Source organism: Cervus canadensis, chromosome X (assembly GCF_019320065.1).
Source record: "Cervus canadensis isolate Bull #8, Minnesota chromosome X, ASM1932006v1, whole genome shotgun sequence".
NCBI lineage: Eukaryota > Metazoa > Chordata > Mammalia > Artiodactyla > Cervidae > Cervus > Cervus canadensis.
The window spans coordinates 12,036,130-12,063,376 of record NC_057419.1 but is presented as its reverse complement, the minus strand read 5'-3'; the positions used below and the strand labels follow the sequence as shown (position 1 = coordinate 12,063,376).

At 49.0% G+C, this 27,247-nt stretch overlaps 1 protein-coding gene across 2 annotated transcripts in view; it reads right to left on the bottom strand.

Moving 5' to 3' along the window:
* The window catches only part of TBL1X (transducin beta like 1 X-linked), a 238,419-nt gene that overhangs the window by 103,085 nt on the left and 108,087 nt on the right, over window positions 1-27,247 (bottom strand). The window contains exon 3 of one of the 2 annotated variants that reach the window (XM_043459183.1): window positions 1,577-1,719. The exons of the other annotated variant lie outside the window; for it this stretch is intronic. The gene's annotated coding sequence lies outside the window, so the exon portion shown is untranslated. The remainder of the gene's footprint in view (window positions 1-1,576; window positions 1,720-27,247) is intronic. 2 annotated transcript variants of the gene reach the window in all.

Sequence of the window (27,247 nt, the reverse complement as noted above, 5' to 3'; positions counted from 1 at the left end):
TCCAAATGTGTGACGTTATACAACAGCGAAAGGAGACAGAAGTAACAGCAAACGCAGAGACGCCTCACTGACGACTTCAGAGCAACGCAGAAAACAAACAATCCCCCCCTTGTCCCTAGTGTGCCATGAACAGCACCATGCTTCAGAGACACAGCAGAGACATTCAATCAATTCATCTGCACAACAAAACCTCTGTCACCCGCACACACTCATCCACACACAGAGACACACCCCTGGGAAACAAACTTGGGCTAATGACAAGTAGAAACAAACTGCAAGCTGGCCAATCGATAATTATAAATATCTCAAGATCTTTTACTGGCTAACCTAAGCATTTGCGCTGTTCCTCCAGATGTCATTGTGTAAAAACACCGTCTTCTGATAAACACACTAGGAAATGGGAGATGAGCTGAATCCACATAGAGGAGTGATATTCAAAGGCATCAATTCTCATCCATGAGCAGACAGAGCGCACACACCTTCTCCCCCCAGCTTTAAGGAGAGGGGTCAAAGAGTTAATGAGCAAAGAACGCATTCTGGTATAACCTCAGTAATAAGTGCAGGCGCTGACCCGCCTTCCTGCTTTCTGGACTCAACTCCTGTTTGAGACGCAGCCCCGATGTGCAGACTCACACAGTCTGGCTCCGGTCGGGAGACTCAACTTCCCGGCAAACGCCAGAAACCGCCCACGTAGTTAAAACTTATGACAGTGCAGTCTTTATTAAAATAGCCGGCATTCACGTGGAACCCAGAGACGTGGAACCCCAAGCAGAACCCCGAGCCATTGCTTGCAGAGCAACTTACGTTCAAGTCACGGAAAAAAAAAAAGAAAGAAAGAAATGCAAATGACTGGCAAACAGGATGAAATATTCCACCTCATTTTTTTTTTTTAAATCAAAGAAATGCAAAAACAAAACCAAAAAAAAAAAGTGCCCACGTTCCCAACTCACTTGAACAACGTCCTGACTTGTCTGAGAGGCAGGCCCCCGCCCGCACCCCAGCCCACCCCACCCCGGGCTCCCTGGCAACAGGGCAAAATTGGCACAACCTTTCAAGGAAAGCAATTTGGTAATCGGTCTCAAGAGCCCTTCAGCTCCATTCCCAGCCATCTCTCCTAAAGCAAAAAAAAAAAAAGAAAAAAACTGGAAGCAATCTGAAGCTCCGGCCACACACGTTAAATCAATGGCAGCACACGCGCTTGACGGGATAGACGCCTGAAAAATGTTTTCAATGAACGTCAGCAACGATCAAACGCGCACTCCGTTACGGTGACGTTGGGAGAGCCGGGTTACAAAGCTGAGCCTTCCTGACGTTTCAGGCACAGGAAGACAGGCAGCTGGGAGAACAGGTAGCAACAGGCTGATGGGGGAACAGGCGTGGGTGGGCTCAGAGGTGTTGATTTTGTTTCCAGATTCCATTCTCTCTCTCTTTTCCCCCCAAATTGCTCATTCTATGCAGCACGTTGCTTTTAAACATCAGAAAAAAAAAAGGGATCGAGAATCCTGGCCAGCGAGGAGTAATGACTAAATTCCTCATCTGCTGAGGATGAAGAAGATGAATTAAGACAGCAATGTACCTGTTCACCTCTTTCCTAAGAACGTCAACGATGTTCCTCACACGGTGCGGTGTGCCGGGGTGGGGGCGAGATTCCTTCTCCTCAGGGGTTCACAGTGATCAGCCTCCTCTGAGTCACCTTGTGAAGTTTTATGATGCCAGAGTCTATAAACACAACATTAAATATTTACGGTTGATATTTGCTGCTTCTAAAAATAACATGGAGGAGAAGGTCTCTTAACAAGGCCTCTCGCTGAAAGGCGAGACCTTCTCGCGGAAATCACCAAGGCTGCTGATTCTGTAGACGCGCTGACAGCCACCTACAGGCCCTGGAAATCCGTGGGCCAGCGCCTCCTTCTTTCCCAGTGGACCCCCCCGGGGGGCCTTTCCACCTAAGCCAGGTACCCTGTGGCCATCAAACCCCAGTGTCAATGGGGCCCCAAATCCGCTTATGTGATGGGGCATCTTACTCCACCGAGGAAATGTAACGAAGTATTACATGAGCTCATCAGCTAGGAAGACAGTCTTTCTTCCCCCCGACCAAAACTACTTTGGATGCTTTGTTAGAGACTAACAGACACGTGGGTCAGACAAAAATGTACCAGGAAGGACTTCTGGAAGGTCCAGTAGTTAAGACTCTGAGCGTCCACCGCAGGGGATGTGGGTTTGATCTCCTGTCGGGGAAACTCAGATCACACATGCTATGTGCATGGTACAGAGTGCAGCCCAAAATTAAAAAAAAAACATATCATGAAAACACTGGCGGGGTGGACAAGAGTGAAGAGATGTGGGAAAAGGCAGTAAACAGGCAGATGGACTCTGCGCAGAAATGGTTTCCTTCAGGAACCACTGAGCTTTACGGGACTCAACCCTGGCAACGGCAGAGGGTGCCATCACGGGTACAGTTTATTACGGAGAGACGACCCCAAACTAGAATTACTGGACCCATATTCCAGACGAGGCTATATTAACTTCTATCGAGCAATGAGTGAAGAAACCTGCGTTTAAATTTGCTGCTGTTTAGATGCTTAGTAGTGTCCGACTTTTTTGCGACCCTGTGGACTAGAGAGCCCGCCAGGCTCCGTCTGTCCATGGGATTTTGCAGGCAAGATTACCGCAGTGGGGGACTGCAGTGGTTAAGACTCCATGCTTCCCACACAGGGGGCGCGCAGGTTCGATCCTTGGTGAGGGAAGTAAGATCCCATGCATAGCGTGGTGCAGCCCCCAAAAGGTGAAAAAAAAGAAAAGAATCCAGGAGTGGGTTGCCATTTCCTTCTCCAGGGGATCTTCCTGACCCACCCAGTCTCATCACATGTCACAGACCTGCCAAGCCCAAAGTGAGAGACGTTCTACAAAAGTCGTGGCCAGTATCCCTCAAAACAGAGCCAGCGCAACCAAGGAGAAGTCTGAGCCGCTGCCCCGGCCCAAAGGAAAGATGGAGCCAGGACAACTGAGTTCAGTGTGATGCCTGGGGTGGAATTCCCAGACAGAAAAAGGACACGGATAGAGAAAAGGTTAAATGTGAAAAATAATGTGATATACAGTGGCTAAAATTTTTTAAAATCATGATTTTTTAAAATCATGTATTTCATTTTTTAAAAATTAATTAACTTATTGTAATTGGAAGCTAATGACTTTACGATATTGTGGTGGTTTTTGCCATACATTGACATGAATCAGCCATGGGAGTACATGTATTCCCCATCCTGATTCCCCCTCACATCTTCCTCCCAATCCAATCCCTCTGGGTCAGCCCAGTGAACCAGTCCTGGGCACCCTGTCTTATGCATCGAATATGGACTGGCTATCCCTTTCACATATGATAATATACATGTTTCAATGCTATTCTCTCAAATCATCCCACCCTCGTCTTCTCCCACAGAGTCCAAAAGTCTGTTCTTTACATCTGTGTCTCTTGCTGTCTTGCATATAGGGTCATCGTTACCATCTTTCTAAATTCCATATACATGCGTTAGTATACCATATTGGTGTTTTTCTTTCTTTCACTCACTCTGTATAATAGGCCCCAGTTTCATCCACCTCATTAGAACTGATTCCATGCGTTCTTTGTAATGGCTGCTTTATGATGAAAAGCCCAGAGAGGGGTCTCATTCTTCCAGCAAAGACAACTGAACCATGATGGTTAAGAAATCTTGTGCAGGAGTGGTCGTACTTGCCACCTACATAAAGGTCCGTGTCTCTGGGTAGCAAATCCGCACACATACACAGGTTCCCAAATGCACCCCCATCTGGGTCAACAGCTGTTACTGCGGGAAAACCACCAATAATTTACGAGCAAGCCTGACTCCAAATCTTCAGACGCATCAGCAATCATCGGTGTTGGCAACCCTGGAATAAACACACACGTGCACACACACACACACACGTGCACACACACACACACATTTGATCCTATCAAGTTGCATTTCCATCCTTCAAAATGCCATTTTCTTCCAATTCTATTTGATTTTCCACCTTTCCTCCCTTAGAAATTTTGGCTATCTGCCTTAGCTAAACTTGAAAAGGCAGGGAAGATGAGCGTCTATGGGAGAAAAACTGAAGTTGGGGGTGGGGTGGGGGTAAGGATACTGGCGAAGCCCTGGATCACAGTGTGATGGCCACTAGCTGTGAAGGTGGCAACATCTCCAGCCTCGTGCCAGAGAGACCAGAAGCATTCAGGGCAAGTCAAGGGCTTCCCATGCAGCCTTTCCACGTGCAAAGGCTTCTACGCATGAAGGCTGCAGACACAACCGGCCTGGGGGGTCAGACCCTTTGGGGTCCACCTCGGGCCAGGTCCGGTTCCCTATTTGGGAAAGCCCCTTCTCTCTGCACGGCAGTTACCTTTCTAGAAAACGTGAACAAGACAATCTTGACTCTGAAGATCCTCCGAAATGTTCATTCAGTCAAGCTGCGGGTGCAGAATTCACAAAATGCGATTTCCTACCCACCCGGTTCATTTCTTATGTCTATGCTCAGTCCTGTCTGACTCTCTGCGACCCCGTGGACTGTAGCCCACCAGGCTCCTCTGTCCCTGGGATGCTCCAGGCAAGGATACTGCAGTGGGTTGCCATGCCCTTCTCCAGGGGGAAATCTTCCTAACCCAGGGATTGAACCTGGGTCTTCTGCACTGATAGGCAGGCTCCTTACAGTCTCAGCCACCAGGGAAGCCCTTTCTTCTATCTGACGTGCCTTTAAATCACTGTGAAGAGGTCATTTGAGCTTACACTTTACCTGTGCACTTTTATAGCCTCACCGGCACATGGAGGTTATCTGCTGAATGAATGAATGATGCTATCACTGAGACTGAAATGCAATAAAGATGTTATCATCTTTGAAACTGTCAGAAAGAGCTGGTGGGGGGAGGTCGGGGGGAAATTCTCATTCATTTCTTCCCCCCATTAACTTTGCCTAGAAGACAATAAAAAATAATAAGAGGGCAATTCATTATTTAGAAAAGGCAAGGGCAACCTTTCCTAAATGTCTTGGGGCAGAAGGTGCATGTGCAGGGGCAGCAATAATTCAGACAGTCACTAAAGATTTATTTACCTGCATTTAAGGAGGAGATGGGAGAGCTGACCGGCCACGTCCACTGGGGACTCAATGGATGTTTCCATTTCACGGGAGGGAAACTGATTTTCTGTCCAAGAATATCATGCACAGCACAAAGCAGGTGCATCATTTTTATTTAGCTAGGTAGTAAAGCGACGGGCTTCTGAGATGGTGCTCATGGTAAAGAATCTGCCCGCCAGTGCAGGAGATGCAAGAGACTCGGGTTCGATCCCTGAATTGGGAAGATTCCCCTGGAGAAGGAAAACAGCAACCCGCTCCAGTATTCTTGCCCTGGAGAATCCCACGGACAGAGGAGCCTGGTGGGCTACAGTCCATGGGGCCGCAAGACTCAGACACGGCTGAGAACACACACACACACACACACACACACACACACACACACAGACTAAAGTGACAGTCTTTACAGGTAGATTCTATTGTATCCAAAAGTCAGGGCACAGACACAGCTAGAGAAATTTCCCCACACTTTTCTGACAGTTGACCATGTACTCAAGTGAGTAATTCTCTAACCAAGATGGCAACTCATGGGTGCAGAAAATAAAAGGCTGTGGTAGGCAGCCTCTTAACATGCATTTTTATTTGTCATCTCATTTATGTGGCCCTACCGTATAAGCATGTGGAATCTTAGCTCCCCAACCAGGGATCAAACCCATGCAGCGTTAAGGATGGAGGCCTAACCACTAGACGCCAGAGAAGGCCCCAGGCAGCCTCTGAGATCAAGTCCAAGGAGCCCCACCCCCCCTGGTATCTGAAGCCAGGAATAGTCCCAACCCACACTGACCAGGATTGGTCTATGTGACCGATAGAACACAGCAGAAGGAATAGCACGTCCCCTCTAGATCGGGTTGTGAAAGCATGTGGCTTCCAGCACTTTCTTTTTCATGTTTTTTTTTTTTTTTAATGATTCTATTGTTATTTTATTTATTTTTGGCTGTGCACGAGGCATATTGGACCTTAGTTCCCCATCCAGGGCTGGAAGAGATCCTTGCACTGGGAGATTATAGAGTCTTAATCCTTGGGTTGGGAAGATCCCCTGGAGAAGGAAATGGCAACCCACTCCAGTATTACTGCCTGGAGAATCCCACGGACGGAGGAGCCTGGTGGGTCCACGGGGTCGCAAAGAGTCGGACACGACTGGGCGACTTCACTTTCACCCACTGCTCCACCAGGGAAGTCCCGAGCACTGTCTTTCTCTGTCTCCTGCATTCTGTTTCCCCTCCTCCGCTCACTCTCTCTCTCTCTCTCCCTCTCTCTCGATCACACACTCTGGGGAAGCCAGGTCACGGGCAGCCCTGCAGAGGCGGGAGGGGACTGAAGTCTCCCACCAATCGCCACGTTCGTGTACGCGCTTGGCGCGTGGGGCTGAGCCTCTGGCCCGGCATGAGGCTCAAGAGACGGCAGTCTTGGGGCCAACTGCCGACTGCAAACTCTCGGGAGACGGCAAGCGGGAACACCGCGGCTCATCTGCGCTCAGATTCCCGAGTCTCAGAACCCGCGGGAGATGATCTGGGTCTGCAGTGCTCAGCGGTGGAGTGCTGGGGTGATCTCTCACACCCCGGCGGATAAACAACACAGGGGGCTGGAACTGGGAACGCACTGGTGGACGTCAGAGAACACTGGCATAGAAACTAACCCCATTTATTCCCTCCCCACAACTCGCCACCCCCTCCAAGCCAATTAGTATCTAATTCCATTCGTTTGCCTTCAACCAAGCAGGCAAACACACAAACAGCTGCAAACGTAAGACCCAGAAAACTACATGCGTCTATCTTGCCCCCATCACATAGTTCTCTTTCAGTAAAACCAGGGTCTACCACGTAAACCATGCACGCTTAGAAACCACACTGACATTTTCACCCCTAAATCCCCAGCAATCACTTGCTCCCCTCAGTTAGGCATTTCCACGTCCATATGGTACAAAAGAGGCATTTTCCCACTGCTGTTTGTTGTTTAGTTGCTCAGTCATGTCCGGCTCTTTTTGAAATCTCATGGACTGTAGCCCGCCAGGCTCCTCTGTCCATGGGATTCTCCAGGCAAGAATACTGGAGTGGGTTGCCATGCCCTCCTCCAGGGGATCTTCCCGACCCAGAGATGGAACCTGTGTCTCTCGCATTGGCCTGTGGGTTCTTTACCACTGAGCCACCATTTCCCATTAGATTAGAAGAAAAGTTCCTTCCAATCAAGCGTAAAGTTCTTCATTCAGAATGAGATGAATCCTAAACGTGTCTGTCTTATTTTGGCAAATTCTTGACATAAGGTCTTGAGACGCTGTGTGTTGTGCATAGTAAGAATACCTTACTGTTTTGATTGTGCCTTCTGCCTTTTATATAAAAACGAGCTGGCATTAGATGTTTCTTGGTGGAGTGCCCGCTGGGAGGTTCTGATGGGCTGCGTCTCAGTTCAGTTCAGTTGAGTCGCTCAGTCGTGTCCAACTCTGCGATCCCGTGGACTGCAGCACGCCAGGCCTCTCTGTCTATCACCAACTCCTGGAGTTTACTCAAAGTCATGTCCACTGAGCCGGTGATGCCATCCAACCATCTCATCCTCTGTCGTCCCCTTCTCCGCCTGCCCTCAATCTTTCCCAGCATCAGGGTCTGTTCCATAGAGTCAGTTCTTCACATCAGGTGGCCAAATTATTGGGAGTTTCAGCTTCATCATCAGTCCTTCCAATGAATATTCAGGACTGATTTCCTTTAGGATGGACTGGTTGGATCTCCTTGCAGTCCAAGGGACTCTCAAGAGTCTTCTCCAACTCCACAGTTCAAAAGCATCAATTCTTTGGTGCTCAGCTTTCTTTATCGTCCAACTCTCACATCCACACATGACCACTGGAAAAACCAAAGCTTTGACTACACCGACCTTTGTTGGTCAAGTAATGTCTCTGCTTTTTAATATGCTGTCTAGGTCGTTAAAAAGTAGATTGACCTGAAAGAAGAGTCCCCACTTGTGCCTTTCAACTATTCTAGATTATTTTTCTCACATGCAGAATTCCCATTTTTGGTTAGTACTCACAGTAATGCCCCTAAACGGTGGATGTGCACATATTCTAACTGGGACCCTAATTATGAAGCTGGATCGGGCTCAGGGGCTGTAATTACGATGGAAAATCATATCCTCCATTGTCCAAAGTGCTACTGGAAGCTGACCACGCAAGGCCCCAAGGTCCATCCCCAAGGGGTGAACACGGTGATGGGGCACTCAGGTGACCTGCTGTTTACTATGTGAAGCCACCGTCGCCGAGAGATGCAACCCCAAAGTCAAGGTGTCACCTGCCACACTCTGAGACTTCCAAGTTTGGAGCGTTTCTGAGCGGACGAGCTGTCTGTTTAACAACGTTTCCCTGAAAAGCTCCAGGAAGCCTTGAAATATGTGTCAGACCCACTCCAGCTCCCCTGGTGGCTCAGCTGGGAAAGAATCCGCCTGCAATGCTAGAGATCTGGATTTGATCCCTGGGTTGGGAAGATCCCCTGGAGAAGGGAAAGGCTACCCACTCCAGTATCCTGGCCTGGAGAATCCCACGAGCTGTACAGTCCACGGGGTCGCAAAGAGTCGGACGCGACTGAGTGACTTTCACTTTTGCCACCGAGTCTTCCACGATGCAATTTCTTTCAGAGGAAATTGGACAAGACTCTGTGGAAGGGCCTGGGGATTCCAGGCACCAAAACCACTCAGAGGAACAACTGGTCATACCCTCAATCACCTCTGGTGGGAAAAGGAAGGGAGCTGTACTACGGACTGTGGATTCTAGAGACTCCCCTGGCAGCCGGGGGCTTCGCACGGTCAACATCACGTGGTTGCATCATGGAATATTCCAGGGACCAGGTTAAGTGGAGCCCCAGTCCACATGGACCATGTGTTCTGGGGCCTCCCCTGGCAGCTGGGGGCTTTGCACAGTCAACGTCACGTGGTTGAATCACGGAATATTCCAGGGACCAGGTTAAGTGGGCCCACAGTCTCCACTTCGTCCACTTCATCCCCTGAACCCCATCCTCATAAGCAGCAGCCCTCCGGGCCGGTCTCAAGGGAAAGCCCACCACCTCCTGCTCGCCTGTGACCGAGAACAGGCTCCACGAACCAGCAAAGCCGCCCACACCTCCGTGAACTGCGGCTCACGAAAAAGCACCTCCTGATGGACAGGCCACGAAAGCTCCCAGATCTTCCAGAACATCAGGTAAGAGTCCACCGGTGCTCCTAGGTATGATGGTCACCCAGGCCCCGAAACAGCAGGCCTGGCGGGTGGCGGGTCACCGCGCCTGCAGCTCTGTTCTGCCGGCTCGTTCATTTAATTAAAGACAAAGAATTTATACCGGTTTGAATTTCTTCGGCCGCCCTGTAAATGGCCAAGGGTAAAGGCAGATCGCCACTACTGTGGGTTGAACTCACCCCCCCCCCCACAAAAGATATCTTGTGGTCCCAATCCCCTGAACACCTCAGAGCGGGACCTCATTTGGAAATAGGTGGGTCGTGGATAGAATTCATCAAGATGAAACGCCAACTCAAAGCCACAATGAGGTACCACCTGACCCTGTCAGACTGTTGAGCGTGGGCTCAGCCAGACAGACAACAAATAAAAGTGTCGCCAAGGATGCAGAGAAAAGGGAACCCGCACGATGCAGAGACGGTGAGGATGCAGACTGGCGCAGCTACTGTGGAAAACAGTTCGGAGCTTCCCCAGAACATTAAAAACAGAACGATCACATGATCTGGCCAATGCCACTTCTGGGCATTTTCCTGAAGAAAAGAAAAGCACAAACTGGAAGAGACATACATACCCCTATGTTCACTGCAGAATCATTTAGAGTAGCCACGGTCTGGAAGCAACCTCAGCATCCATCGAGAGATGAACGGATAAAGAAAATGTCTCTCTCACACACAGAGGAAAACGGCTCAGCCATAAAAAAAGAATGAAATCTTGCCATCTGTGACCACATGGATGCACCCGGAGGGTATTCAGTTCAGTCGCTCAGTTGTGTCCGACTCTTTGCGACCCCATGGATTGCAGCACGCCAGGCTTCCCTGTCCTTCGCCAACTCCCCGAGCCTGCTCAAACTCATGTCCATCGAGTCAATGTACGGTATTACATGAAACTAAATAAGTCAAAGAGAAATACTGCATGATTTCATTTACACATAGAATCTAAAAATCGAAACAAATGAACAAGCACGACAAAAGAGAAAACAGACTCATAGAAAGAGGTAGTTGGCAGGGGGCGGGAGGTGAAGGTGAGTGAAATATATAAGGGGGCTTAAGAGGGAGAAACGTCCAGCTACAAAGTGAGTCAAGGAGATGAAACGCATAGCCTGGGGAATACGGTCAATAATAGTGTCACATGTTAGTACCGTGACAGATGGTAACTAGACTTGTCGTGGTGATCATTCTGTAATATATAGAAATATAGAGCTATTAGTCATGCACCCGGAATCAACACAGTGTTGCCAGGTCAATTTGGGCTTCCCTGGTGGCTCACGTGGTCAAAGAATCAACCTGGGTTCGATCCCTGGGTTGGGAAGATCCCCTCGAGAAGGAAAGGTTACCCACTCCAGTGTTCTTGCCTGGAGAATCCCATGGACAGGAGCCTGGCGGGCTGCAGTCCATGGGGTCGCAAAGAGTCAGACATGACTGAGCGAATAACATTTTCACTCCTTTCACGGCTCACTGTACATCCAATCACACACACACAGAGTTCATCAGATGAGGTCATAGTGGAGCAGGGCAGGCTGTTAACCCACTATGATGGTGTCCATGTAAGAAAATGACCACATGAAGAGAGAGATACCCAGACAAGGCGGAGATTAGGGTGACGTAGGTGTAAGTCTTAAACTCCAATACTTTGGCCACCTGATGCAGAGAGCTGACTCATTTGAAAGGACGCGGATGCTGTGAAAGACTGAGGGCAAGAGGAGAAGGGGAGACAGAGGATGGGATGGTTGGATGGCATCAATGACACGATGGATGTGGGTTTGGGAGGACTCCGGGAGTTGGTGATGGACAAGGAGGCCTGGCGTGTGTGGTTTATGGGGTCGCGAAGAGTCGGACACGACTGAGCGACTGAACTGAACTGATGTGTAAGTCTTGGAATATCCAGGGTTGCTGGAAACCATGGAAGCTAGAAGATGGGCAAGAAAGGAGCCCGGCCAGAGCCTTCAGCAGAGGGCCAGCCTGATGACGTGTCGAGCTGAGACTTCTGGCCCCCAGAACTGTGACAGAATGGGCTCCTGCTGTTCTAAGGCATGCGGCTGGTGGAATTTTGTTCGGGCTGCCCCAGGAACCCGCTATGACCACTAAGAAGCATGGTTTCTAATCTGCTTTATAACCAAGACAAGTGTTTGTTAATAAAATACTGTTTCCAAATGTAACGTAACAGCAATTTTCATAAGAGAAGACATTCATTTCTTTAAAAGAGAAAAAGAAAAATCAAAAGGAATTCCCTCACAGACTGTCAGGGAATCCGTGTGTAAAGAAAAGGTCCCTCTGGCCAGCTTTGGTCCTGGGTTGGGGCTTCAGACCTTCAACACCCAGGTGGTCAACCCAACATTCAACCTCAGTCACCCAGGCCTCCACTGCATCCCCTCCACATCCTGGGAGGAAGCTGGGGTTCAGGTGGGGATGGAGTGGGACGAGGTACAAGATTCCACGTTACTGAGTTGACATTTTCAGGGCTGAAAAATGCTGCCCACAAATGCACAGATCAAAAGCATGTTTGTTTACATGACTAGTGTCTACATGCATGCCCATGCATGCATTTTTAAATCTTTCATTAATTTCTACTGTGTTTAACATCGCTTAGATGATTCTTCTAAAAACCAAGCTGGCGTGTGGGTTTGAGACCAATAGGAGAGGCCCTCGAACTCCAGTTCAGCCAGGCCCCCAGGGTCCGTGACATCAAATCTCAGCACGGATGAGACACCACCGCCATAATGGGAATCTCTCTGTTCCTCCCGGTAATGAGCCCTCTTGAAGAATTAATTAAAAATCCTGACACGGCTTCTCTGAAAGCAGAAAGGTGGGCTTCTTGAAGGGAGCAGAAGAAACAAGCTCATATCGGCGTGCATGCTTATTCACCCACCGTTACGCTCATGTTTTAGGACGTCTGCAAAGCCAAGCGATCTTCTTATACTCCGGGAGTTCCCCAGTGTTATCAGCCAACACATCATGCCTCTTGTTTAACAGGACTGACAAGAATGCCGACTCCATGTGGATTAAGTTCTATATGTGATTAAGAGCTAAGTCTGCTTAGTCAGCCATAAAAAAGGACAAAATAACGCCATTTACAACACTATGGACCCAGAGAAGGTCGTACAGAGTGAAGTATCTCAGACAAAGAAAGATAAATATTATATGATATCATTTATATGTGGAAGCTACAAAAAGAAAAAAAAAAAAAAAACTGGTACAAATGAATACATTTACAAAATGAAAGAGAGTCACAGATTTACAAAACAAACTTATGGTTACCAGGAGCTAGGGAGGGAAGAAAAATTGGGGAGACTGAAATGAACATACACACTACTAGACATAAAATAGGTAACTAACAGGACCTACTGTATAGCCCAGAGAACTGTACCCAATACTCTGCAATGGCTTACATGGGAAAAGAATCTGAAAAAGAGTGGATATATGTGTATGTATAACTGATTCACTTTGCTTTACACCTGAAACTAACACAACATTGCAAATCGATTATAATCCAATTTAAAAAAAACAAAATCTACCTTTTGAACTTCTGGATTCTGTTATTCCATGAGCAGTCAACCAAGACCAATTATTACAAAGAACAAAGGATACCACCTTGAGGCTTTCCTGATATTTATAAAAGCAAAAAGACACAGTCTATCATCATTTATTTAAACAGCATCTAACTTATAAGAGGGGGATTCCCTGAGAGCTCAGTCGGTAAAGAATCTGCGTGCAATGCAGGAGACCCTGGTTAAATTCCTGGATGGGGAAGATCTCCTGGAGACGGGAAAGGCTACCCACTCCAGTATTCTGGCCTGGAGAATTGCATGGACTATGCAGACCATGGGGTTGCAAAGAAACATGGGGTTTCTGGTTTTAGAAAAGGCAGAGAAACCAGAGATCAAATTGCCAACATCCGTTGGATTATCAAGCAACAGAGTTCCAGAGAAACATCTATTTCTGCTTTATTGGCTACGCCAAAACTTTTGACTGCGTGGATCACCACAAACTGTAGAAAATTCTTAAAGAGATGGGAATACCAGCCCACCTGACCTGCCTCTTGAGAAACCTGTATGCAGGTCAGGAAGCAACAGTTAGGACTGGACATGGAACAACAGACTGGTTCCAAACAGGGAAAGGAGTATGTCAAGGCTGTATATCGTCACCCTGCATATTTAACTTCTGTGCAGAGTACATCATGAGAAATGCCGCACTGGAAGAAGCACAAGCTGGAATCAAGATTGCCGGGAGAAATATCAATAACCTCAGATATGCAGATGATACCACCCTTATGGCAGAAAGTGAAGAACTAAAGAGCCTCTTGATGAAAGTGAAAGAGAAGAGTGAAAAAGTTGGCTTAAAACTCAACATTCAGAAAACTAAGATCATGGCATCTGATCCCATCACTTCATGGCAAATAGATGGGGAAACAGTGGAAACAGCGACAGACATTTTTTTGGGCTCCAAAATCACCTCAGATGGTGACTGCAGCCATGAAACTAAAAGACACTTCCTCCTTGGGAAAAAAGTTATGACCAACCTAGACAGCACATTGAGAAGCAGAGACATTACTTTGCCGACAAAGGTCCATCTAGTCAAGGCTATGGTTTTCCAGTAATCAGGTATGGATGTAAGAGTTGGACTATAAAGAAAGCTGAACGCCAAAGAATGGATGCTTTTCAACTGTCTTACTGCAGAAGACTCTTGAGAGTCCCTTGGACTGCAAGGAGATCCAACCAACCAGTCCATCCTGAGGGAGATCAGTCCTGAGTGTTCATCGGAAGGACTGATGTTGAAGCTGAAGCTCCAATACTTTGGCCACCTGATGCAAAGAACTGACTCATTGGAAAAGACCCTGATGCTGGGAAAGATTGAGGGCAGGAGGAGAAGGGGACGACAGAGGATGAGATGGTTGGATGGCATCACCGACTCAATGGACATGAGTTTGAGTAAACTCCGGGAGTTGGTGATGGACAGGGAGGCCTAGCGTGCTGCAGTCCATGGGGTCACAAAGAGTCAGACATGACTGAGCAACTGAACTGAACTGGCAGTCCACGGGGTCGCAAAGAGTCGGATACGAGTGAGCCAACAACCGACCAACCCAATACTTGTTATCCACCTGGTGGGAGAGAAACCACCTCTTGACTTTAGCTCATTAATCAACTATCATTTTAAAAATACAAGTTGACGAAAAAAAAAAAAAAAATACAAGTTGACGTTCAACTTCAAAGCCAGGTATTTCACAGCAGATGAGCTCTGAATCCACAACCAGTGACTGCTTTTGACCCAATTTCACAACAAAGGTCTCCGGAGCCCAGGAATTCTCAGAACCAATCAGAAGGGCTTATAGCAGGTTAAAAATTCACCTGGGTCAGAAAATTGGTGGCAAGACAAGCTGAAATCCCGACATCCCCAGTCTACAAGGGAAGGAGAGGAGCTTGAAGACAACTGTGTCCTTAATGATCTCTGACCGTTTGCTTGCGGTCACCGCACTGAGCTTCCATAGCGCCATGAGATGTTACAGATGGTTCTGAAAGATGACACACGGCATAGAATACTGCCGTTGGTCATTAACTACCTCTTTGTGCAAAAAAAAAAAAAAAAAAAAACCACCCAAAAACAGCATTTGCCTATGATCATGTTGACAAGAAGGGAAAACGCCATCAGGGGGCTGATCATGCCCAGGTTCCCGTGGAAGTGGCCAGCATTTCAGTGTCACTCTGGGCACACAGCAGTGGGCTGAGGCTGCAAATGCTTGCACATCCTTCCCTAGGATCTCGCGCTGGCCACCCGAGACTCTGAAGTCCCTCACTGCACCCCCCATCAGAGGAGTGGGAGAGTGGCCCCGGAAGATTGAACGAGAAAGTGGAGACCCTGGCAGTGTGAACTGAGAGGGTCTGGATGGAAGACATCAAAGACATCACGAGCCTTATTTCCTTCCAATGATCTTCATTTCCAGGGGAGTGGGCGTCCCAGGTCACACCTCCAGGGGAGCTGATGGGTCAGTGTCTGCTACTCCCTTCCAGAAACAAGCTCTGTCCTTACAGACACTGCCTGAAGCTGGACAACCATCTGCAACCTCTGCCAGTCATGTGATAAAACACCCCACATGTGTAACCCAGCCCGGGGAGCACGGTCCTCCAGGGGAGCCCAGCCCTCACCCAACAACCCGTTCCTGAAATCTCCATGGGGCCCACTTGCAGGCACCAGGATCCCAGCAAAATTTGACCCCGATGTTCATGTTGGCCCATCTGTGAGGACACAGAGTAACTGGTGAAGGCCGAAGGTGGGGGTACAGGGGTGCCGTCGTCCAGGCCCTGAGCTGCCCCCCCAGATTTCTGCCACCCCCAGAGTCTCGGACCCCACTGCTGCCAAAGGTGACGCCCCAGGTCTTCCCCGGTGGGCTGGTGACTGGAAATCTGCCTGCCAAGGCAGGAGACACAGGCTAGGCTCTGTCCCTGGCCTGGGAGGATTCCACATGCTGTGGGCAACTGAGCCTGTGTGCGCAAGTACTGAGCCTGTGTGCCACAACTACTGAGCCTGCGTACCACAACTACTGAGTCCACATGCCGCAACTACTGAGCCACATGCCACAACTGAGTCCACGTGCCACAAGCACTGAGTCCACATGCCACAAGTGAGTCCACGTGCCACAACTACTGAGCCTGTGTGCCACAAGTACTGAGTCCACATGCCACAACTACTGAGCCACATGCCACAACCACTAAGCCTGTGTGCCAGAAGTACTGAGCCCACATGCCACAAGTACTGAGCCCATGTGCCACAAGTACTGAGTTCACGTGCCACAACTACTAAGCCTACTAAGCCTGTGTGCCACGACTACTAAGCCTGTGTGAAACAACTACTGAGCCCACATGCCACAAGTACTGAGTCCACATGCCACAAGTACTGAGTCCACGTGCCACAACACTGAGTCCACGTGCCACAACTACCAAGTCCACGTGCCACGACTACCAAGTCCACGTGCCACGACTGAGCCCACATGCCACAACTACTGAGCCCGTGTGCTGCAACTACTGAAGTCTGTGTGCCCTAGAGCCTGTACTCAGCAACAAGAGACGCCACAGTAGTGAGAAACTCAAGCACCACAACAAAGAGCCGTCCCCAAGTTTTTCAGTTGATATACAGACATTTTTCTTAAAGAAAAAAAAGAGGTAATGCCCTAGAACACAGACTGCCCTAGAACAGACTGATTACTGTATTCTCCATTTAACCAACTCCCGAGTGGTCCCCTAAGTGCCTGTAACTCAGGCCACAAGTCCTAACTGGTCTTTGATCCCTCTACCAAGAAAGAAGACTCATCCTTCTGCTCCCATGTGACTGAGGGGTCTGGCCATTTTCAGGCCTGCCCAGTCCAATCAGATGATTAAAAAAATGAAGTTTGATTTATCGGTGTATCTCCTGTGCCCAGCACAGCACCCGATCCACACAAAAACACTCAGCAAGGGTTTGCTGCACTGAATTAAATTCGCATATAATATTATGAAAACATGAATATTATGAAGCATGGCTTTGCACAGATCACAGGAAAGCACAGGCAAGCTTTTAAGACTCAAGCACCTGTCAACGAGCATTTCCAACGGGGGTCAGCAATGCTTACCAATATTACCTAAGTGGAGGGATCAGGAGTCTTCTCTCTTATGAAGGAATGTTGCTCTCTGGTATTTTCTCCAGGCTGGGACGACCTGCTGGGTTTCCATCACAGGCAGTTAAGAGCAAATGAAGACCCAGGGAGCTTTATCGATCCAGTCAAGAGACACAGCAGTGCCAAAGATTGATTTCCCATCAAGGATGCAGGCTGAATACATTCCTATGATAGCGGACAACCGCAGACCAGAAAGGTGTTGTCATTGGGTCTGTCAGTCTGTCCCGTGTTTCGGTGGGGTTCCCAAATGACTGACAGTCCAAGAGGGGCACACCTTCCCATTGTATAAAGATCTCCCCAAACGGGAAGTGTCAGGAATACTCTGTAGAGAAGTCCAATGTTCATGCTCTTTTTTAAAAAATAGAGACTGCATTTAAAGCCACTGACTAATCAATTCATTTATCGACCGGATATTTGGTATGCTTCCATAGGGCTTCCCAGTGGGAAAGAATCAGCCTGCCAATGCAGGAGATGCGGGTTCAATCCCTGGGTTGGGAAGAGCCCCTGGAGGAGGAAATGGCAACCCACTCCAGTATTCTTGCCTGGAGAATCCCATGGACAGAGGAGCTTGGTGAGCTGTAGTCCATGCGGTCTTAAAGAGTCATACATGACTGAACAACTGAACACACACACACAGCACGCATCTACTATACACTAGACACTTTAAAAAAAGAAGAAAATGTTTACAGTCTTTACTGATTTTGTTACAATATTGCTTCTGTTTTATACTTTGGTCCTTTGGCCATGAGTCATGTGGGATTCCAGCTCCAGGACCAGGAAAAGAACCTGTACCCCCTGCATTGGAAGGCAAACTCTTAACCACTGGGACCACCAAGGAAGTTCTTATGCTAGATACTTTTAGGTACATGGCATTTAAATAAAATAGCTTAATAAAAAATTTTTTTTAAATGGCTACATTGTTGAGGCTACATTCTAATTTTTTTTTAACTTTTTATTTTGCACTGGAGCATAGGCAGTTAACAAGGCTGTGACCTTTTCAGGTGGATAGGAAGGGACTCAGCTACACTATCCATGTATCCACTCTTCCCCACATCCTTCTCCCACCCACACACCATGATCTTTCATTAAAGGAACCATGGCCCCTGTAGCTACTTGAAAACTTGCAAAGTGGCATGGGTCCGTCCTGTATTGTGCTTCAAGGTGCTGCCAAAACAAACAAACAAACAAACGCCTGGGCTCTACCATCTAATTTCCTCATCCTCACCAAGACCGAGTCGGCGGAACCTGGTAGGAAGACATACATTTACATTTCTCATCACCACTACGGCTTTCCTGTGAACCCAGGAGAGGTTTGACTCTTTCCTGTCTCTACCAGGGAGCCCCAGCTGGGGGTGGCTCTCACGTCCAAGCGCAAGGAAGAGTTTCCCAGGGGCAGCCTGTCTGACAGAACACCCCAAAGTTCTCTTGGAAGCTCACCGTCAGCCCCGGCCCAACACAACCATGGGTGCTTGTCAGTGTCTCTACTTCTCCCCCACCTCTTAACATCTGTGAGTGCTCGGATATGACCCATCGCAGGACACAGGTGTTTATTATGCCTCCCACCGGGAATCCTTCCGTATCCCGTGCCAAGTTATTCATGCAAGATTCTAAACTTGGCCATTCACGATGGATTCGAATTATTGCTACATTCAGATGAAATGATAAAAATCAAGACAACAGCAACAAGGGAACGCTCTTTCTCCTTGGATTCTAATACGGGATGTAGTTTATCCTGACATCAAGATGCGCGCATGCGTGCTAAGTCACTTCTGTTGTGTTGGATTCTTTGTGACCCCATGGACTGTAGCCTGCCAGGCTCCTCTGTCCATGGATGGGATTCTCCAGGCAAGAATACTGGAGGGGGTCGCCATTCCCTTCTCCAGGGGATCTTCCCGACCCATCGAACCCAAGTCTCTTGTGACTCCTGCATTGGCAGGCGGGTTCATTATCACTAGCGCCACCTGAAGGAGAACACTGCCTAAAGACAGGACCAGGGTGGACTCAGAACTGCTTGCTCAAGTTTTTGCTTCAATAAAACATCTCAACGAGCACCAGCGGGGGCTGGACCAGGCCAAGGGCAATCCCACGGTACAACTTCCAAAGGACACATACTCTGGACTCAAGGGCTGCTTGACCTAAACATTTCCCATAAATTTTGGGCATATCATGCATTTCTTTCTTTAAAAAAAAAAAAAAAAAGCATTCTATCAGTGTCTATCATGCCCAGTGACTTTGGGCATTCAGAATATATTCTGACCGGTGGGTGGCTGAGTATGTGTGTGGGCTAGAAAACCGTGAGAGAGTGGGCATTCACTGTTGTTCCCAATTAATATCTCTGGGAGGAAAAATGCCCCCAGAATTTCACAACATAAATGAGAGGCGAAGAATTCTATAGGGTCCACTGTGGGGGCAGTTCAGTCCTCTGGCATGACAACAACGCTTGCATTTTAAAATAAAGCAGCAGATATGCTTCAACTCTCTGTTGTCCTTCAGTCGCCCAGTCGTGTCTGACTCTTGGGACCCCACGGACTGCAGCACACCAGGCTTCCCTGTCCTTCACAATCTCCTGAAGTTTGCTCAAACTCATGTCCATTGAGTCGGTGACGTCATCCAACCATCTCATCCTCTGTCGTCTCCTTCTCCTCCTGCCCTCAATCTTCCCCAGCATCAGGGTCTTTTCCAATGAGTCAGTTCTTCGCATCAGGTGACCAAAGGATTGGGGCTTCAGCTTCAGCAGCAGTCCTTCCAGTGAATATTCAGGATTGATCTCCTTTAGGATGGGTTGCTTGGATCTCCCTTCTTTCCAAGGGACTCTCAAGAGTCTTCTCCCAATACCACAGTTCAAAAGCATCAATTCTTTGCCTCAGCTTCAAGCATGAAGCCTTTTAAACACCCTTCTCTGTTTCTATCAGCGTTGAATCTGTATTGTTAATTTGCTTTACCCTGGGTCCTTGTATCCACCAAGGACTTGAGTCTCCCCCTTAACGATCAGTCTCATTTATGACTTTTTGTTCATGAATGTTTGAGCATCAGTGTCAATTATCTAAAGCCTCCACCTGATTATGCATAACGAGATGCTTCAGGCGTGATGGGTGTCAAGGTAAACAGTGGTATGCGGGTTCAGGGCCCCCACCAGCTTACTCCCTGGGTTTCCCCAAGAAGATGAGGGGTCACTGCAAGCCCGCTCCACCAGGACACAGCTCTCCCCACTCAAGCTGGACACCTGCAGCTTCTGTGCCTCTGTGTTGTTGCTGCTTAGTCGCTCAGCCGTGTCCAACTCTCTGCGACCCCAGGGACTGTAGCCCGCCAGGCTCCTCTGTCCATGGGGATTCTCCAGGCAAGAATACTGGAGTGGGTTACCACTCCCTCCTCCAGGGAATATTCCCGACCCAGGGATCAAACCCGGGTCTCCTGGAGCATCGGCTGGTGGATTCTCTACCACTGAGCCACCTGGGAAGCCCAATTGTTCTGCACCCTTTCACTGAGTCAGTCAAGTGAATTGTCTGCCTTTGTGCGACAAAAAAGACAGCTACAGGACGATCCTGGGCACATTACGGACTACTGAGTATACCTTAGCAACAAACCTCGTCCACACTCGGGTTCACAACTGGCAAGTCCTGTGATGACTTCACACCCTCTCGCACATGTCCAGCAAAGACCCCCCACACACACCCACCAGCCTCATGAGCAACTTGAAAGTGGAGAGTGAACGCCTTAGGTGCTCAGTTCTGTCCAGCTCTTTGCGACCCCAGGGACTGCAGCCCACCAGGCTCCTCTGTCCATGGGATTCTCCAGGCAAGAATACTGCAGTGGGTTATCATTCCCTCCTCCAGGGGATCGTCCCGACCCAGGGGATCGAACCCAGGGTCTCCTGCATTGTCAGGCAGATTCTTTACCATCTGAGCCACCAGGGAAGAAGCCGTGGAATGAATTTAAAGCGAAATCTAAAATAAGATGAAACTCATGCATCCCAGAGAGGGTGACGCGAGATGCTGACATGTGCGTTTCCAGAGACTACAACGGAAGGCGGGGGAGCCGTGTCAGTGGGCGGCACTCTAGACGGTGGGGAGTGAGGACCTCGGGGTTCCCCTTCTGCCCCTACAAGACACTGAGCCAGATCCAGGGGTCCACTTAACTCGCCCTGAACAGAAGAGTCCACATGGAGAGGGAAGGGCATTTAATGGGTGGCTTCAGAACCTCAGAGATGGGAGGGTGGTCCCAACCAGGGCGGTGATGCCCAACCAGGAGGCTGGACCCTGTTCGTGGACGTTGCGGGCTGTCCAAGGTAGACACAGATGCTGGGGGATGGTGTTTGGTGTTGACTCCTCGTTGTGGGGCGGGGTGGGGGGGGGTGGTTTTGGCATGCCCACCTGCCTCCACCCACGAGAAAAATCTGGAGCACTCTTACCCGAGTTGTTAACAACCACCAGCATCTCCAGACCCTGCCTGATGGCCCCGATTGGAGGCAAAACTACCCTGGTGGCATTCTATGGTGAACGGCTGACTTTGCTGACCCAGCCGACTTTGCCGATCCGTGCTTACGACAGATACTCAAGATTTTAGAGGGCTGGCTGGCGCGAGAAATAATAGCAATGAGCATTTCTCATCTTCCCTACGAGCCGTAAGCAGCTTGACGACAGCCGCATCTAACCATCCTGGCTCAGCATCTTCAAAGTACTTGCGAAACACTTCACATCCACTCTTCACTAATGAAGCCATGCGTCTGCCTGCAACGTCTTCCTCGCCGTGAGTGCGGCCGTCTGCTCCCTCCCTAGACTAAACAGTCTCCCTGTGATTTTATTGACAAAATCAACTGTGCGGAGTGCAGGTGAATGTGAAAAGTCACCCAGAGCAGACTGCAAAAAAAAAAAAAAAAAACTCACAAAATATGATGACTAGGTTTCTGTGTAGTTGATGTTCAGCCCTCCTGAAGTCTGGAAGAAATGACTGTATGTAAATGAAGACATTGAAACAGAATGGCCTGAACTTTCAGGAAGTACTGTTCCCAACACAGTTTGCATGATTTCATGGCAAACTGCTCCAGGTGTAGCAGACTGTTACCAGACGTCAGCTGAGAGAATCTGGCTCTGTGTTCAACTCAGGCTGGTGACCAAGCCCACCGGGGGCGCTGGCACACACACAAAAAAGAGCACCTCAATTTATAAGCTCTGCTTGGTTCTCCTGAGGGTGGTTCAATTCTTCCAATGTCCCAGGGAGTTGAGCCACGGTTCCTGACTCCCTTTCACGTTTGCCGACCTCTGCCTAAAAGCCAGCAAGACATTGGCGAGGAGGGCGTCTGAAACACGGCGGCACCCAGGAGCCACGCAGCCAGCGATTCGATCAAGGGAATTATTTATTATATGAACCCTGTACGTCGAAACCCTGAAGCCAGGTTAACATTTGGGCAAGAAGGTATTTACATTTCAAACACGGAATATTGAGCAGCCTCTTATCAACAAAGCTGTTAAGCCACTTCCGCTGCCAGCAAAGGGAAATAAAACATGATACGCCCATCTAATCTTATTATTGGCAACAAAACCTTCAGGACTCTTGAGTCGTTGGACCATTACCCAGCCGCCCATGGCCTTGGGTGCGCAGTTGTGTCTGACCCCTTGTGACCCCCTGGACTGCAGCCCTCCAGGATACTCTGTCCATGAGATTCTCCAGGCAAGAATACGGGAGCGCATTGCCATTCCCTTCTCCAGGGGATCTTCCCGACCCAGGGATCAAATCTGCGTCTCTTGCATGGGCCAGGCGGACTCTTTCCCAGTGATCGAGCCCCGTTTTTGACAGTGTCAGACGGGGGTCTAAGAACCACTGTGTATCTTACCCGGAGGGGGCAGACCACACACAGACTCAGGACACTGGTTGGCCCCCTCACTTGGACATTCTGAAGTCCCCTCCCCATTCACCAGGATGCCAAAGCGCCACTCCCTGCAAAACCTAATTTCTATAACCTCCTTAGAAGAAAAGCACAGTGTGCAAACACACAGGTGAGACAGGAAAACATCGCAGAGGTGAGAGGCTTCGCAAAGGCAAGGCGGGCACCTGGCCAGGTCGGTTCCAGTCTGTTGGGATGTGTCTATATCTTAACATCACGGGACTTATACTTTGTTCGACTGAAACTCTGCTCTGGAGTGGGGCTTCCCAGTGGCTCCATGATCAAGAAGCCGCCTGCCAGTGCAAGAGGCAGAAGCAACGTGGGTTCCATCCCTGGGTTAGGAAGATCCCCTGGAGGAGGAGACGGCAACCCACTCCAGCGTTCTTGCCTGGAGAATCCCCCGGACAGAGAGGAGCCCGGTGGGCTACAGTCCACGGGGTCGCAGAGAGTCAGACACGACCAAAGCAACCGAGTCCACATGCAGGTACTGCTCCGGAGACCTCTGAAAGTGTGACATCTCCACTGGGGTAAGCTGACACCGAGGTGACAGTGAAATGCAAGCTCTGAAATGTCCAGATGCTCTTAAAGCAGTCTGCCTCGGACAGAGGAAATGCAAGTTGTGTCGTAGGGAGAGTTGGGGAAGCCCGCAAGAATACAGGTATATGCCAATAAATGGGAGAGAGGAAAATGAAATAAACCCACAGAGGTACGACACAGTGATTCTATTCTGCCGCTCTAAAAAAAAAAAGGTTTGTTTGAACATGTCTCCTATCTTCGAAGACAATACAAGGATCCCTCGAGGCTAAAAATATATTTCCTGTGGCTTCTTGAGAAGTTCACCTCTGAAATAATTCTCCCCTCTCCAGGCAAGGGACCGCAAAAACACAGGTTCGGTCGTTCAGTTGTGTCGGACTCTGTACGACCCCATGGACTGTATTCCACCAGGCTCCTCTGTCCATGGGTCGCTCCAGGCAAGAATACTGGAGTGGGTTGCCATTGACTGCTCCAGGGGATCTTCCGGACCCAGGGATCGAACCGGCATCTCCTGGTGGCTCCTGCACTGGCAGGCAGGTTCTTTACTGCTAAGCCACCCGGGAAGACAGCCACTAAAGATGGCTAAGAACGAATTCCTAGAAGAAACCCCAGGAAGACAGTAAAGCAGAAAGGGGCTGTAGGGGGTGGCTGCATTAACATGGAATGCTGTTATTGGGAAATTTCCCCCATGACCCAGTACTAGTAATACCCAACGCTGTCAAATGACGGCCTAGGAATTCCTGAGAACACACACATACTACGCTCCGCCTAAAAATGCACCCGGACACAACTGTGTTCCTTTCAGAATGACATGAAGTGAAGTGAAAGTTGCTCAGTCCCGTCTGACTCTTTGCAACCCCATGGACTGTATAGTCCACGGAATTCTCCAGGCCAGAATCCTGGAGTGGGTAGCCTTTCCCTTCTCCAGGGGAATCTTCCCAATCCAGGGATCAAACCCAGGTCACCCGCATTGCAGGCGGATTCTTTAGCAGCTGAGCCACCCAGGGAAGCAAGAAAAGAGAAACAAAAAAGAACTTAAATCGGCTGGGACATGGGAGAGCAGTGACCTGGGACATGAAATGTGGCATCTGAGAGCAGACAGACAGGAGGCTGTGCAACCCCAGCATCTCTTTTGCTGCAAAATGACGACGAAACGTTAAGACCGCACTGGCCGAGTGGCTGCTGAAGGGCCCGACACTGTGCTAAGGGCTTTCCGCGGACACCTACGTTTAATGCGCACACGAAGGCAAAGATATCACTCTTCCGCAGGGCACCAAAAGTGAGGCTTAAACCTCAGAGCTTTTGCTGAAGGGGACACGGAGGGAACAGGAGCCCTTGCTAGCTGGGATGGCAGAGCCCAAGAAATGGTGGACCAGCTCCATCTCCGGGATCCGTACTGGGTCTTCCCTGCCAGGTGGTTCCTGCCCTCAACCACCCTTCTCCGTGACTCTTTCCCCCCATAAGCTCCCCAAACCTCATCATGACTTGGGCTGGGGGGTCGCCCCCCGCCTCTCCGAGCTTATGTTAACAAGATAAGGGTATGTGTATGTCAGATGTGAGCAGACATACAGCGTCTAAACTATAGTTACAACGTTCTGTCGCAGAATCCATAACCGATGCTGGGCTGCGTGATCAGCTGCTCATTCGTGTCTGACTCTTTGCGACCCCTTGGACCATATCCCACCAGGCTCCTCTGTCCATGGGGGTTCTCCAGGCAAGAATACTGCAGTGGGTTGCCATGCCCTCCTCCGAACCGATGCTGTCCACTTCAATATCCGATTTTACTCCCTTACCCTCTTTCAAACAGAAACAGCAGCAAAGCCGTGGGAATCCCATTCACTGGAACCACCATCACGCAGGGCCAGCCGTCATCCACCTGAGTTTCTTGGAAATCAACCTTCACTTCGTAAACCTCATCTCCCTGTAATGCTTAATCACATATTTAGTATCACAAGCACAAAGGACTTATGTGCACTGGATAAAAATTAAGAATTCTTGGGACTTTCCTTGGCGGGGGGCGGGGAGGGAGGGGTTCTGTGGTCCCAGTGGACAGGCAGGGAGGCAGGTGGGTTCAATCCTGGGTTGGGGAGATGGATCCCACATGCTACACTTAAGAGGTTGTGCGTGCCGTAACTAAAGATCCTGGGTGTTGCAACTGAGATGTGGTGTACCCAAATAAAGAAATATTTATATTTATATTATATTAATATATTAACTATAGTCGTGTTATATTAATATATTAATTATAGTCATATTAGCATATTATATTTGTTATATTAACATATTATACTAATAGCATACATTATTAATATATTAGTACATATTATGCTACATAATATTAATACATAACATAAACATTTTATTATGTTTATAAATAAATGCATTTATAAATATAAATATATAGTGCTTGATATCAGACCGACCACTTGTTAACAAGTGAATTCCTTAAGATTATTTCCCTCCCTTCACACCTATCCCAGGTATGAGTTCAAGTCTGAGCAAACTCTGGGAAGGACGTGGTGATGGACAGGGAGGGGGGGTCTGACCCGCTGCAGTCCATGGGGTCGCAACGAGTTGGACACGACTTAGCAACTGAACAACCACATAAATACATTTAACACCTATTTATATATTTGTAAGTAAATACACACTCGCTATTTATTTATTTGGATTCTTGCCTGGAGAATCCCATGGACAGAGGAGGCTAGTCAGCTACAGTCCAGGAGGTCTGCAAAGAGTCAGACACGACTGAGCGTCTAAGGACGCGCATGCAGACACACACACACACACACACACACACACACACAAGGAATTCTTGTTCCCAGGCGCTAGGCTCATAGCGCTCGAACGGAGCCAAGTAAAGGAATCAACCTGTCAGACACACGACCCTTGCTAAGACCACCACCGTGGGAATCAGGTTGCCACGGCAACATCAGCAAAGCGGTGCTCAGCCGGTTGCGGTTCAGTCACTCAGTCGTGTCCGACTCTCTGCGACCCCGAGGACTGCAGCACACCAGGCCTCCCTGTCCATCCAACTCCCGAGGCTCGCTCAAACTCACGTCCACTGAGTCAGTGATGCCATCCAACCATCTCATCCTGTATCAACACTGGTACCAAAGAATTCTCTGGCAGTGCAGTCCCAAGAAAAAATAAAAGCTGGTACCAGCGTGGCTCCCTTTACTTTCATGAGCCCACGAAAAAGGTTCTCCCGGTCATCGCCACCTCCCCCCTTCCCCTGTTCCTTGCTCGACTTTTTTGCCACTCCCAGTGGCTGAAGAGAGCTCACACCCAGCGTGCAAAGTGTGCCGTCTGGCTTCCAGGGAAAGAAGAATCACAGAGCTGACGTGCAGAGACGGGGCAGGGGTTTAAACCAGCTCACAGCCCCACGATGCTGGCTTCTGGCTTCTCTTCACATCAGTATGTGTCTCTGTCTCCCATGGGGCTCAGGAAAACAGAGAACTGCCCCCCTCCGGGCGTGGCTGTATGGGGATCTGGAATCCCCAACTGCAGCTCCATGCAAGTAAGGGAAAGCGACAACCGCAAACCGGACAACCAGCTTGATCACCTTCCCGGTCATTTCCTCCCTCAGTCCCTGCAAGAGCAAACAGGGTGTGCATTCGAGTCCTTTCCCAGCTCACACGTGACATCTGGAGAGTCAGTCTAATTATTCTGGCTCCAATTTCCAATTCCATCAGTAAGCATCGACACAACACGTCAGGGGTGTTCCCTGTGAGAGGTTAAAAATAAAGTTGTGCCTTCTTCACCACCCCAAAGGCAGGGGTCCCAAAGCCCCATGACAGCAAAAATTTCAGGCGGGAGCTTGCCAGGATGCCTGGGAGAGCTTCCCAAGGCCCCACTGGTGGACA